The following is a 15,134-nucleotide window of genomic DNA, read 5'->3' as shown; positions in this document are numbered from 1 at the left end:
GCATGAACCTTGTCGCGTGCACTCCTGCACGTGGATTTCTGAACTATTTAAACGTATATTCGACTAGCAAGGACTGTTTTGCTTTGGAGTGAACCTCTGGCACCTGTGATAGTTAACAGGTGAACTTTCTATTTTCTGTTCTTCGTGGAATAGGAAGTATTTCATTAACTATTGGAAGGTGATTGTGCACAGTACTTTGGATGCTATCCTGTGGTGCACCAACCCGGTATCTAGCGTGAGCCTCGTGCCGTTCGGGATAAGTCTCCCTTACTAATCTTCCCTCCTTTGTCATTGGTTCAACTCCTGGTTTTCTTCAAGAGACTTTTGTTGGATACTTCAGTTCTAGCCATAAGGTCAGTGTTTTGAATTAATGCTAACACTGTGCTATCATAGTGAGTTGAGTTGGGGCAGTTTCTTATGATACTTTATCTATCCTAGGCTGACTTCCTATACAATACCCACGCCCTTTCCAGTGATCCATCTCTCTGCCTGTTTCATCAGTCAGAGAGTTGCATCATTTGGAAGGTCTAATTTGACTTCACTACTATCAAGTCGTGTGAACAAGGATCCGGAAGAGCCCTACCAACTGTATCCTTTTTTGGTTACTGTATCCTTTTCAATTGATACATTGGTGATTTATGACAGCAAAGCAGATCGCTTCACGACAGAAGTCGAACTGAGAAAGTTCTTTAGAAACATACTGCTATGTTATTTCTTCTGTGACTCTGCTCCGAAAAACGGCAGACCCTACAACTACAGGACTGGAACCCAAATCCACTTTTATTCCACTCACCTCAATGGTGTGCCCAGACATCCTATTATTTGAAAATAAGATTCTGAGAGAGATGGAGTCATTTTTCAGAACTCAAAACAAGCACAGAGACAATCTGACCAAACAAGAGAGGAGTGCACTAAACAATTTGGAAAACCATGCAGATTTCTATATAAAACCAGCAGACGAGGGAGGAGGAATCGTGCTATGGGGCAAAGACCTCTACGAAAACTAATTAGACAAGCATCTAAACAACCATCAGTTCTATAAGAATCTAGAGACCAATCCGACGTCACGTCTTATGGAAGAAGTCGAAAGCCTCATGAAACATGGACAGAACCAAGGATGGATAGATGATGATGATAGATCTTTTTTGATAAACCAACATCCGGTAACACCAGCTTTTTACTGCATCCCTAAGATACACAAGAACAGAAATACACCTCCAGGAAGACCCATCGTATCAGGGATCGGCTCACTTCTGGAACCTTTATCCATTTACACAGATGTATTCTTATGACCGTATGTCAAGAAAATGAGATCATTTATCCAGGACACCACAGCCATGATAAAAAAAATTGGAACTTATCACAACGGAACAGAATGATATATTGGTTACCTTAGACCTGGAAGCACTTTATACGAGCATCCCGCAGAGGGAGTGCATTGAAGTCCTCAAAACATATCTAGAAAAAAGAAGCGATGTCAACACACCCACCCTTTTCATTTTGGAATGTGTCCGCCTTGCCCTAAAATAGAGTTTTTTCATGTATAAAGGCCAATACTACCAACAACTCCATGGCACAAGCATGGGGTCCACTTTCACCCCTGATATAGCCAATTTATACATGGACACCCTGGAAACCACGTTCATCTTCAGTGACAAAAACCATTACAACAACCAAATAGTATGTTGGTATAGATATATCGATGATATCTTTTTAATATGGAGAGGCTCCAAAATACAACTGTCAGATTTCCATCTGTGGTTAAACAGTGTAGATACAAACATAAAATTCACCATGCATCAGGATGTCGCACATATACCTTTCCTGGATCTGGACATTCGAATGACTATGGACGGGTCCCTGTGCACCACATTATACAGAAAGCACACGGATAAAAATACACTACTCACCTTCACAAGTTTTCACCCACAGGCATTGAGAGAGAACCTGCCATATGGATAGTTCCTTAGAATTAGAAGAAACTGTACCACCCTGCCAGAATTTAACCGCAATAGCAAGGATCTTGGAGAATGTCTTACAGCACGAGGATATCCCAAGCAAATCATACGAAAAGCACGCAAAACTGCAAGAAACACCAGCAGAGAAACATGCCTAACAAAGAAGAAGAGAGAGGAACACAGCGAAAAAATGACGTGTGTCACAACCTTTACTCCAATAAGCAACGACATTAGAAAGACCATTTTAAAAAAAAAACTGGAATATACTCAAGACAGATACATTCCAACCAGAAAAACCTTGTTTCATTTTTAAAAGGAGTCAAAACCTGAAAGACAGACTTATCAATACATACCGGAACAGCCAGGGAAAAGAACCCACAAACTAACTTATGGGGCCTGCCACCAGTGATAGGACACTACAGATGTGGGAAATGTTCAGTATGCAGTCTGACACAAGACTCAAAAGAAGTCACAATTAATGGACTGGTATGGAAATACAAGACCTTTACAAATTTACTAACGAAGTGGAGCATTTACGGCATAAAATGCCCATTGGGTCTCTTATATATTGGCAAAAGCAAAAGAGAAATTAGACAGCGAATTTGTGAGCATCGATCATGCCTAAAAAATCTAATCGAAGACAAGCCCATGGTGGCACATTTCAAGAAAAAACATCAACACACAGAGCTACGCTGGTTCATTATACAAACGGTGAACAACAAACCTAGAGGTGGAGATCGAGATCTGGCACTCAGGAAACTAGAGCAGAAATGGATCCACCGGTTAGATACTGTAAAAAACGGCCTCGATGTCGCCATCGAGTGGAACATTTTCTTTTAACAACATGCTGTCAGATATACACTAGCCTCGACCTACAGCTTCACTCACACAACACCGTTACCGATGAGAGAAAACAATCCTGAAAACAGGTCCATAAAATTTAGAGTAAAAATTTAGAGTAAAAAGGTTGAACTTTTGTTTCAGGCAAACAAACTAAAAAGGCTAATGTCTTTTTTCAAAACATCAATTACGTGTTTTGTCTATACACCAATTATGTTACTATGAGATCAATTCTGTTATGTATGCAAGAACTTTGATTGTATATATGCCTGTCTAGCAATGAATCATTATGCACCTCCTTTCAGGACATGTGGACCTGTAATATCAAACATCCTCTGAAGAAAGTGTAACATCATTGTCATTTGTTGGAATGGACACGATCAATGTACCAATTTTCACTATTAACTGTCACATCTAACACAAAGACACGAGTCAAAAGTTCAGGAACTCTAATTGTTTGTTATATGGTCTCACACATAATCATGAGAACTGTGTTTAATTTATTTTATAATAATATTTTTTTTAATATATAGAGGTGACTAGACAGCTCCTTTTACACAATAAGATTGCGCTCGTGTTTGTGGAACACACAGAGAGTGAAACGCACATTTACCAAGAAATATGATGTTGCATTACCAATTTGGCAAATCACGCTTGGTTCCACCTTTTCCAAGCTTATGCTTTCCAATGGACTTTGTTGCAGTAAATAGCACGTAATCTTTTAGGCAATTGGTCCACGCCACATCTTTCCAGCCAACAGCAGTGAGACACTACATCACACGCCCACCAAACGGTGTTGCGCCAAGTTGTCATGACAACCGCTGTGACCCAATCATCACTTTGAATAAGTAACGAGCCTCCGTTCACCATACGCATGCACGAACCTGCGAACAAAGCGAAAGCCGCTAAACTAAGGAGAAGTAGACTACCTGTAAGTAAGCTGCCTCCTGCCCTTGTTTTTAATTTTTTTTAAAAACGTTTTTTCAAAATCCTTCGATCTCCAGTGATAAGAGGCTGTTTTTACAATATGCAGCGTAGATCAGGGGGTTGTAGGAGCTGTTACTTGACCAGCCCAAGCCCGCCCTGACATACATAGTTTCCTAGCAACACGAGTGCTCGCCAGAGACGCCGGCACTCCCCTGGAATTTAACCATTTAGAGATGCAGCGTTTTCTTTCAAGAAGCCGCCTTTTTGTAGTTATAACAGAAAATGTGTTTGCCAGTATGTATAATTAAGCAATACATGCAATGTCACCAAATGTAGTACTAAGTGAGGGTTCATCCCTGTTGTATAGACTCACGCCATGAAAAATCACGCAGCAACCACAGAGAAAAAATCTTGCACTGGTGTACAGATGACACCCATTTAAAGAATTATATTTATTTTCAAATTTGTTTATTGGCATTTGTTATTTTAGTACATTTACAGGACACCAGGCGTGTCCGCATTTTCAGGATAATGAGCATTTCGAACTAATACTTTAAACAGCCCATTTAAAGAATTATAGCCCAATCCACCAGAAGCTAAAGCACAGGTACAAACCTCGCCCCATTTATGCACTAAAATTATACGCACATAGATACTCCTTTTTACTAAATGTCATCACTTTCATTTTAGCACAAACATACCGAGGGGACTTGAAAACTTGTTAATAAGAAGACTAACCCCTTCAACCCCCACCCCTCTAAAACAGAGTCCAGTCCTGGGGAAAGCATAAGAAGAGACACACCAACAGTTCTCATCTTATGTCAGAAACACCAACAGTGTCGGCTTGGGATATGTTTTGAAAAAGAACAACACATAAAGTCACCGTTTATTAACTCCTCACTACCTCACTGCATGGTTCAAATATCTACTGTGGAGCGCCATATGACTATTAATGTGGTGTCCATATAATAACTGAACACGTATAACAAATGTGTTTCATGTTATAGTGTCAAACCTGTAATCAGGTTTTTTAGTATAATGACAAATAAAGTTGTGTTTTTCCTGTCAATTTGGTGATCTATTTTTAATGTACACCACAGACCAAGTCTCGGGGCTCGATTCTCAAGTTGGTGTTAATTACCGAAAATGTCGTAAAACGTGCTAATGACATTTTTAGTAATTACGACCTATTCTGAAGGTGGTGCAATCTTCTGAAGTCAGACTGGTTGCGCCACTTTCGGAATATTGGTGCCGGTTGCTAGGAAGGGCTGAAAACCGACATAGCAACCGGCACTTTCGTTATCTTTCCTTTTGCATGGGTATTCTTGTGGCACTCCTCCAATTTCGGAACTGCCTGAAATTGGCGCCGAAGTACAGTACCAAATTGGTGTCGTACAGGAGGAGTGCCACAAGAAGCACATGCACAGGAGTAGTGCCACACGAAGCACACAACTGTTTGGGTGTGCAGATGGTGACAGGTGGGTCCTGTTAGGGCTATTTGTGTGGAGGTCTGTGAGTCTCTCAGTAACCTAGAAGAAAGATTCCGCGTCGACCAGTGTCTCCTGAGGGTGGCCAACCCATTCTCTATGCCTGCCCCAGACATAGACCTCAAAAAGGCCTTTAACACATTGGGTGCTGGCTTCAATCTCCAAGACCTGGGTATACAGCACGAAGAAATATGGCACACCCAAAACATCGAGGGATTGCTTGCGAGGACTCTAAAGACCAAAGTCCAATTCTTAGCAGGGTCACCAAATAGCAAGAACTTTTCCATAACCTTTGCCCACATACTCGCCGCAGAACGCCATAGTGCTGACGTTGACAGACTCATAAGTGCAACTGTTGCACTGAAAAGTAAAATGAAGCGTGGCAGCAGAAGACGCTTGCCTCTGTGTCTATTCTACTTGGCACCATTGGCAGACGTGGGTCGCGGAGCCGCTGTATGGCACTGGCTGCAGAGGAAGGAGCAGACAGGGCGAGACAGGCCTGAAGCTCGACCACAAGAGCACGTTAAGGCTCCATACAAAGTGTTGTTTATTTTTATGTAAAATCAATAAAGAATTTGTGTGGGGGGGAAGTGTTACCAGCGTTAAGAAGTGGCAACAAGAAAGAAGAAGTGTTAATATAGGTTGGGTAACTTCCTTCAAGTATGGAGACTGGGCCTCATTACGAGGTTGGCGGTAGCCTTGCCGGTTTGACTGGCAAGGCTATTCCCAAACTCGCATCCATCTCTGTGAAATGCGCTTCCGGCAACCACGCGGGTCATTGGAATTTATTGTCCAGCCCCTCCTCAAATGCTCTGGCCCCTTTCTGAATAAGCTGACCTGAGCATGTCTAAAAATAGTACAAATGAAGCAAGTGCCTTCTCTGAGAGCCTTTCATTTGCGCTACTATTTGAGAATCCAGCCCATTGTGTCCAACTGCGCCTGGAAGGAAATAAAAACGGACCGAAGGCAGGAGGAGAGGTAGCTGTGACTGGAAGGTTTGCTGGTGCCCTGTTTTTTGTAGCTGTCACTACTCCCTGTTCTCGGAGATGGTGTGCTCAGCTGTGCAGCAACCCCACCTCACGCGCTACTGTGTACACCCCTCCCCCATACCCACCCATAGCCTTAACGCCCCCTTTCTGCTCTCTCACACACAGGGAAATGCAATTAAAATTTCATTCCAGTAAGTGAATCTGCAGATCATGGGAGGGCGGCAGCTGATGGCTGACAGCGGCCATCTTACCCCAGCAAGGCCCTGCATTTTCCCTGCAAAGCGCCGCCAATGCAGCTCGACGCTCACCGGCAGCACCCCTCTGGCAGTCCATCCTTTTTATATATCGCTTTAATCTAAAGCGCTTTACACAGATGACTATTATGTAAATAATGTGGTTCTGCTCCCCAGCCCCCTCTTGCTTTCCAAACGCTGTAACCATACATAACGCAATCTAACATAACTCCGCCCACTCTGGCCCCTGGCTCCTTGCGATGCCAGCAGGTGGCTGCACACACAGCTATTCCATTGCACCTCAATTCTAGCTACACCAGCACCCAGGGACCCCCGGGAAACCAATCCGGTTGCACCGATGGCAGGTTTTACCTAGATTTATAAACCCAGGTGTGGAGCAAAAGGATGACTGCTCGCGGCCTCCACAAGCGCCCCTCCCGCCTCTCTCCATCTGCGCCCTGACATTGCCCCAACCATGAAACAAAACAAACATTGGCAAAGCTAACAGTTCTGGCCTTTGTGTAGGGATGGGTAGCACATTATTCAGGCACTGCCCTAGTGGTACTACCTGTCCATAATGTGTCAAATGCTAGATAGTACCTGGATATGTTGCGGCAGTACCTGGCAAAGGCCTAGCTAATGCCAGCGGAAGAGACACAAATAAATGTTGCCCTTTATTACTCGAGATGTTACCCTGGGGCACTAATGCGGAAGGTTACTGGCAGGGGTTAACTGGGAACTAAAAGAGGCCCTGGAAATAATTATTGGGGACCAAAAGACGCCCTGGAAATAATTTTCAAAGTGGCCCCATATGACACATTTTCAGCAAGCTCAATGCTTTTCCTATGAGAAAATGTGGAACTACCTCACAGAAGAGGCCCAGGGTGCAGAGGCCCACCGGAAAATCTCCAGAGTTCCCTATAGGCCAGTCCGCCCCTGCTTACTGGCCAGTATGGCCTGCATTCCATTCCAGAACAACTGAGCATAGCAAAGGAGCCCAAACCAATCAAGGGGTTTTTGGCAGAGTGGGAATGGGTGGTCCCCCGATAATATATTTTAATATGGGGATAAAATGGCGTATTATACTCCACACTTTCTATGAAAAACAAAGTAAAAAGACAGACAGTTTGCAATTGGTTTTGTAGGGCCACTCAGATCCAAAACCGAAGAGATGCAAGTCACCAACAGTACACTGGAGTATTTCCCAAAGCATTTTCGTGTTACCTTCGCCTCTGCAGTATATGCCAGTATAGAAAAGTGTTCACACTTGATAAAGAAAGAATATGCAGGCCGTACTGGCCAGTACCCTTCAGCATTAGTATCCCAGGGTAACATCTGGAGTAATAAAGGGCAACATTTTAGGAGGAAAAACGACACATAAAATGGCCACCAGGAAAATAGCATGCCCATACATTTCCATGTTGTCTGCACCGATACATGCCATGTTCATCTTTGATTTGCACATAATGCCAGTAATTGTACTATAAGAAAGCATGTCTTCACTGGCTCTGCCAATCCCCATATAAGAACATACTCCTGTTGGCTTTGTCTTTAAAAATGTCATGCAGCAGTAAGAAAATACCTCCAAACTGGCTGCACAATTATAGTCCAGTATAGACAAGGTGTAACACTTACCATGTTTTCTTTATCCTTGATGCCCAGGAAAAAATGCCACTCCATAGTAAGAGTTAGACAGGCTGCCCCAAAAGGCCAGTCTAGCCATGTAATAACACTTAACATGCTTGCTTTATCATATATGCTCAGTAAAAAATGTCATGCCACAGTAAGAAAGGGCTACACTGGCTATCACAAAATGCCAGTTTATCAAATTAAACACACATCTTTTCTTTTAACAACTGCCAAGAAAGAAACGATGATGTTTTTTTGGTTCTATGCGAAAACACCTCATTTCAAAAGGCCTCAAGACAAAAAGACCGATTACAGTGTCCGAAAACAGCATTGTAAAGGTCTTTTTCTCTTGAGACCTTTAAAATGCGTTTTAAAAAAAAGTATTCTGGAGGTGTCACCCCACTACCCCCCGAACCTCAATTGTCCTTGCAACAGGCTGGAGTGGCGCCTCAATGATGCAAGAGGGTTGTGGTGGGTCCGTGCCCCCTCGCCCATTATGGTCAAGCCACCCCTGGTGACACGGTTCATTGAGGTAGACAGGGTTGCTGGGAGATTTCCAGTGTATTTATGCTATTATGCGGCAGTCTCTTTTATTGAAGCCTGTGGGATATTCCCAAGCAGGCGAAGATGGGGGTAATAAGTGAGAAAAGCACTACATGGGTGGGAACACATGCCCCCCACATCCTCTGCGACAAGGTGCTCAGATGATCTTAACAAGGTTGGCGCCCTGATTAGGGTATTGCCAGAAATGTGTGTTCTGCAGTAAGAGGGTTTGTCGTTTAGGTTGGCATTTGTCCTGGACTTTTTTGATGATTTTCGTATAATTGAATTGGTTGCCCTTTCAAAGTCAGCCTTCGAGCATGCAATTAAGTGACAGGATGGTCAGGTGGAAAGTCATCTTCTGCTTCTGATGATAAGCGAGTCCGAAACAGACAAGACGGGCAAAGGGCAAAGGGTGCAGTTATTCACAGCACTGGGCCAGCCCTGGTTCCCTCTCGATGCAGCAAAACAATATTTTGGTGTAAGGCTAGCATTCCTTCATTCCATTCACTAAGTTCATTTTGATGGTTCTCCTTGTGGCATGGCGCTGAAACTGGTGAGCATTGGCCCTATGGGTTTCTGACCCCTCTCATTTCGTATGGTTGCTGCTACTACAATGTATGACCTTGTATGGGAGCAGCTGGGGTGAAAGGGCTCAGCTGAGAGGCCTGGATGTTTTTAGAGGTATGTTCTAACTTATACCCAACTGCCTTGTTGACGGTCCTGTATGGGAAGGAAGTGGCCCATCTGTTTCCTGTGTCTTTACTCTTACTGTACCCAGAAAGCCCCTGGTAGCGTTGCTATTTGGGCATTTATGTATTATATTTCCGAGAAGACCAACGATTCCAGCAACTGAGCTTGCAGCAGCGCTCCTCCAAGCAGTGCTGATGCAAGGAATTTTGCCACCCTAGGCAAACTGTCAGATTGGCACCCCCCACGATTCCGGGTCCTAACCGTTCTCAACCAACCAGCACCATTTTGTTACTGATTGCTGAAACCCATTGCATTACCTTCACCTAACACATTGCTCACGTCTTCTGCTGTGTATGAATTCCAATGCACGTTCTTCACATTAAACTGCAAGAGCGCTAGCATGTCGCTGGTACACTGTATCCGGCAAGGCTGACTGCCTTCTAAAGGCTCTCGGATGCGGTTGTATGTTAGCTGCGCACGTGCTCACAGCGGGTGATAGCAGGTTGAGAGATGACCAGGAACAGCAACCAAGAGCTAATTGCTTGTGCAGGGTTATTATTCAAAGGGACTCTTTCACAGTGCATGGAGTGTTCATGTCAGTGTGACACCTATTGTACACAGGGATGCACACAGCAGGCTTTGCTTGTATTGATGACTCGTGCTGACTGATAAAGTAAAGTAAACACAGCCTGGCTTTCTTTTGTTTTGCTATCACTCAATTTACCCTCCATACTGAATCTGTTGGTTGTCTCAGTGACCATCAGTCTGGCTTTAGAGCATCCAGTGGCACAGAAACTGCTCTACTGAACACCCGTGATGACCTGTTCTCAAAGCTTGACTCTAACTCTCCCTCTGTCCTCATTCTTCTCGACCTTTCGTCTGCTTTCAACATGGTAAACCACAACATCCTGATCTCCCGTCTCCGTGATACCCTGGGCATCACAGATCAGGCCCTGGCGTGGCTCATCCCCTTTCTCTCTGACTGGCCCTTCCCGGTGGCACTTGGGTCCTTTCTCTCTTTTATTACTCTCTCTACTTGTGGTGTCCCCCAGGGATCTAACCTATCCCCCTGGTTTTTCAATATCTGAACGGCCCCTTGGCCCACAGGATCTCTACCTTTACCTCTCACTTTCAGTGTTATGCGGATGACACGCTGCTCTCTTTCAGGCTACCCTCGGCCTCCTCCTGCATCTTTCCTGACTGTCTATCTGCAGGTCAGTCTTGGTTTGCTGCCAACAATGTTTGCCTGAATGCCTGTAAAACAGAGATCGTACTCATTGGGACCCCTACTCCCGCTTTCCCACTCTCACACTGGCCAACCTCACTAGGTCCTGTGCCCTCACCTACCAATGAGGCAAAAAATCTAGGGGTCATCTCTCCTTCTCCTCTCACATCTCAGACATCTCCAAAAAGTCCCACTACCAACTGCACCTCCTGAGAGGTATTCTGCCCTTTCTCACTTCCCCCAGAAACTCACTACCTCGCAAGCCCTGGTTCTCTCTAGGCTGGACTATTGCAACAGTCTCTTTCTCAGTCTTCCTACCTCTACTCTCTGTCCTCTACAACTCATTCAGAACAGAACCATGAGACTTTGCCTCAAGCTCAGGGGCCGCATCTCTCTGGTGCTGAAATCCCTCCACTGGCTCCCCATGACTGCAAGGATCAAGTTCAAGACCCTCTGCATAATCCACAAGGCTTTCTGGGGCCGGGGCCTGCACTATCTACAACGCTCTCTTCCTAAATACTCTCCCTCTAGAGTCCTCCACTCATCCTCCTCCAACTCTCTGCGGGTGAGCCACTTTCACAAACAGAGATTTGGGGGTAGATCTCTATCCTCTGCAGGTGCCTCCTTCTGGAGCAGCCTCCCTGCTTCTCTCCCTCTTGAACCGAAGCACCATCAGTTCTGTAAACTCCTCAAGACTTTCCTCTTCTCTTCCTCCTTCTCTTCCCCTCTCACCTGCTAACCCCCGTTCTTTTTCTCTACACCCTCCTTCTCCTCCCTAACTCTGTTCAGTTTTGCTGACCGGTTGCCTGATTCATCTCCAGAGCCTCACAGGTCTCAGCCACCCCGCGCCAGTCTTTTGCACTTGCCTCCTGGCCACTGCAATATGTTCAGCATTACTGCACTTTCAGATCACGCTCCATGAGTGGGGCAGCCTCTCTGCACTTAACCCAGGGCCCTGCTGGACTGGACTCATTTGTTCCCTACAGACCCCCCTTCCTCGCACCTCCGTCTGTATGCATGCATGACCTAAAAGTACCAGGACTAGTTACTTTGTCTGTCCTGTCGGTTACATGTAATTATAACAAATCCAAAATAACTAATAACGAATTCCCAAACAACAAATTCCTTTATCATTGTATTTGGGGGGGTTATGAACCAAATACCCCCATTTTTTTGTTAATATTTTTCCCCCACCCCCAAAACCACTATCCCCCCTTCAAACCCCTTTTGAGTTTTTGTCCGAATTCAATATTTTGGAAATCGTTATTTTGGGTTTGTTATAATGTTATTAGTTACTTTGGTATTCATGAGAATCACTGCATACCGTCCTGTCCCCCTCCCCCTTTTGTTTCCCTTCTCCCTAGCTTGGTCGCTACTGTAACACTTCATGCACTTTCACTAGGTGAAATGTCGTCAGGACGAGTATGCTAGTTTTTCTGTCAATCACTCGGAAACTTCAAGGCCTGAGAGTGATTACTGTATTTCCTTGTTCCCTTCCCGCCTTGAAGCACTTTGAAGCGCTCCACCTGTGTATAAACACTGTATAAATGAACAATAAAATAAGTAAAAATAAATAAATGAGTGTCATGATGTTCCCTTAAATAGGTTACCTTGCACTCCAGTACTAGAGGAAGTGTGATGAGCCGGCACTCCTCACAGCCCCCAACTCCCTTTTTTATTTTTTAAGCAGCAACTGTATTTCAAAGTGAACTACTTGAGCAGAGCTGTGACCGAGCAGTAATGAACTACACTTACTCAAAACATCTTTTGCCGTTGGTACAGCCTGACTGATGGGGCCGAGGGCTTACCCTGAGATGACCTCCGGCGATATGGGGCTATTGGTTTGAGTAAAGCGAGCTCAAAGACATCCCAGGAGTGGATGCGTTTTGGGAAGGAAGTGGGTGGGAACGGCTGGCCATAGGGAATAGCATGGCCTTAGGTAGTGAATGGACTGGAAGCTCAAATGGGCACAAGTGTCCCACAAAGGCAGATGGGGCAAATCGACCCGCCCATGTTCCTCGCATTTGATGTAATCACTAAAACAATGTCCGAGAATCAGGAAGACTCTGTAACCTGCAGGGACACTGGGATTGCCTGCATTCCAGGGTCTCACTAAATATCCTGCATTTTTTCCACATGAGGCATTCCGTGAATGTCTTGCCTCCAGCTCCACTGGATGCATTAAAAATCTATATTCCAAATCCCCAAATGGGTAACGTGGGGGACTGGCTCTGTCAAGAACAGGTGTTGCTCCAAGGAAGGAAATGGCAGAAATGTTATTGATTGACCTTGGAAGGTTGAAAGGTGGAGTCGGTCCTGCTTGCAATAGTGCCATTGACTGGAAAGGTTTGCACTGCACACAGGCGGGGCATCTACAGCAGGCATGTTAACAAAGTGAGCTTAGTTAATGCATAATATATGGCATGCACGCACCTCTCCCTGCACTCTGTGCTATTTTCCACTGTTATAGTCAGTGCATTTAGATTAAGGGTACAAATGGGCGTGCAACCCAAACTATGTTTTAAAGGTGTTTGCAGGCGACGCACTGACTTTCGTGTAGTAGAGTGTGAAGGAGACACAGGGCACACATGAGCATGCAATCTGCTCAGTGTCAGTCTCCTAGTGTTGCATGCGCAGTACAGCAGAGCTCACATGTTAACGCAGGTACCAGTTCCTGCTAGGGGGATTTGAAGAGGAGGAGGGAGTGTGTGAAGCAAGCAGGGTCGATCCTATCGAGACAAGGCAGTATACAATTAGTGTGGAGTCCTCACCTGCGTGACATCCGTCTGTTCTCAGCACAGGCTGCAGTACAGGCAGGGCCCAGCCCCAGGGACGCTCTCACAGCACAGCAGGGGCTGCCACATCCAGGATTGGTGGCCTACTTGACAGTTACTCACTGGCTGGGGGTACTGGCGCCGGCAGGCAAAAGGCGGCTGCTGGCCTCCAGCCAGGGTGTGCAGGCCACCACGTCCGATGGACGGTCCGGACGGTGGACCACAAGTTAACAGGCGCAGGGCAGGGGGCTCAGCCAGGCTGCACAATGCACTGCAGCATTCCCTGAGAGACTCACACCATGACCATCATGACGATCGGTTGAGACTCGAGACTCGAGGGGGCACGTATGGTGCCTCGGTCATGGCCTGCCACATGGAGTGCAATGCGCAGGTGCTGGACCGTACCAACGCTGCCACGCGTGACCCTGACCCGACCCCAACCTATGCAGTGTGACAGCGCTGCCTGGTCTGCTGCTGCAGCTAGCCTCAGCCTGCAGACAGTCAGGGCAGTTGCTATCACAGGCAAGGCAGTTAGTATTATACAATTAGTGTGGAGGTGTTAAAGCAGCATTTTGCCACAACATTTCCACATATAGGCGAGCGCCTAACCTTGCCTAGTGATAGAACTGCGTCCAAGCAAGAGGTTGCCTGCTTCTAGCTTGGAGGCAGGGCATGTATTAGGTCATTGCAGCATGTTGTTCTCAAGGCTTTGCTGACTAAACATGTTCCCTCAGCCAGAGTGCTTTGTACTTCATTTAGGAGGCAATGACACAGTACGTTTGGGGAGACTGATGTGGCGTGAGGCTTTACAGAGTCACGTGGTGCGATTGAGCTCTTATTTGCCCACCACGCCTTTATTTTGATCTGAGATGATTCCTCGTACAGCTTGGCGAGGAGGCGCCCCAGCACGGTCCAAGAATGCCTCCATTAAAAAAATGTAACGTTCAATTTGGAAAGTTTACCCATTGTTTTTGGAACATCAGTTGCCAAATAACCTTTTTTCATTCGCATGGTTTTCCTTTATCTCAGGAGGACACTGATTTTGTTCTTGGAGCAATCCTTTGCCAGGTACCCATGTTTAGGGGGTGGTGTTTGTGATGTGGAGTGTGGGCCCCAGACTGTGACGGAGCTTCAGGGCACCCCTTCGTATGTCATCTTCCTGAAGGCATCTCCCAAGGCTGTGGGCATGTGGTGGTCTGGGCCTCTAGGCCCTGGTCATGAAGGCCAGGCCTATACCATTGGGTTTGCAAATGGATTTTAAGGTGAAGATTGCAGTGCAGGAGGCGAGGGCTGGTCTTTTTTATTAACCATGCAATCACCCAATTGCAAATTGGATGGAACGCATACTCCCACAATAGCTGCCATACTATAAGTGTAGTGTGCCTTGTCAGAAGGAAGGGACCGCAATGTATTGCAAACATAGTGTTTTCTATGTTGCATTTACAGTGGGGCATGTACTGGCCCCTTCCAGTGCCTATTAAATGTTCCCTTACCTTGCCCACCACTACTGCAGCCTCGCACCCCCCCACCCTGCACTTTCCTTAGGACTGCAATGGAAGTGAAAGGTGGGACACTTCCTGGAGCCCCATCTCTTATTTCCATGGCAGCCACCTTATTGTAGTTTTTTCCCCTATAAAAAATGCCCTCTAGCATCCCAAATGTTACCACAGGGTTTTAATTATGATAATGCCCTGAGGGGCTTTCTTTACTTAGGATAATGGCCCTGAACCCTAGGTAATGGACCTCCCTATGCTGTGCCTGAGGCTGGTGGGCCATTACTTCCATTAGGGCCAACACCTTCAGGCTTTATTGCTAGCGCACCCTTTGATGTTCTGGCAC

Source organism: Ambystoma mexicanum, chromosome 3q (genome assembly GCF_040938575.1).
Source record: "Ambystoma mexicanum isolate Mex_15411 chromosome 3q, UKY_AmexF1_1, whole genome shotgun sequence".
Classification (NCBI taxonomy): domain Eukaryota; kingdom Metazoa; phylum Chordata; class Amphibia; order Caudata; family Ambystomatidae; genus Ambystoma; species Ambystoma mexicanum.
Note: the sequence above shows the minus strand (reverse complement) of the source record.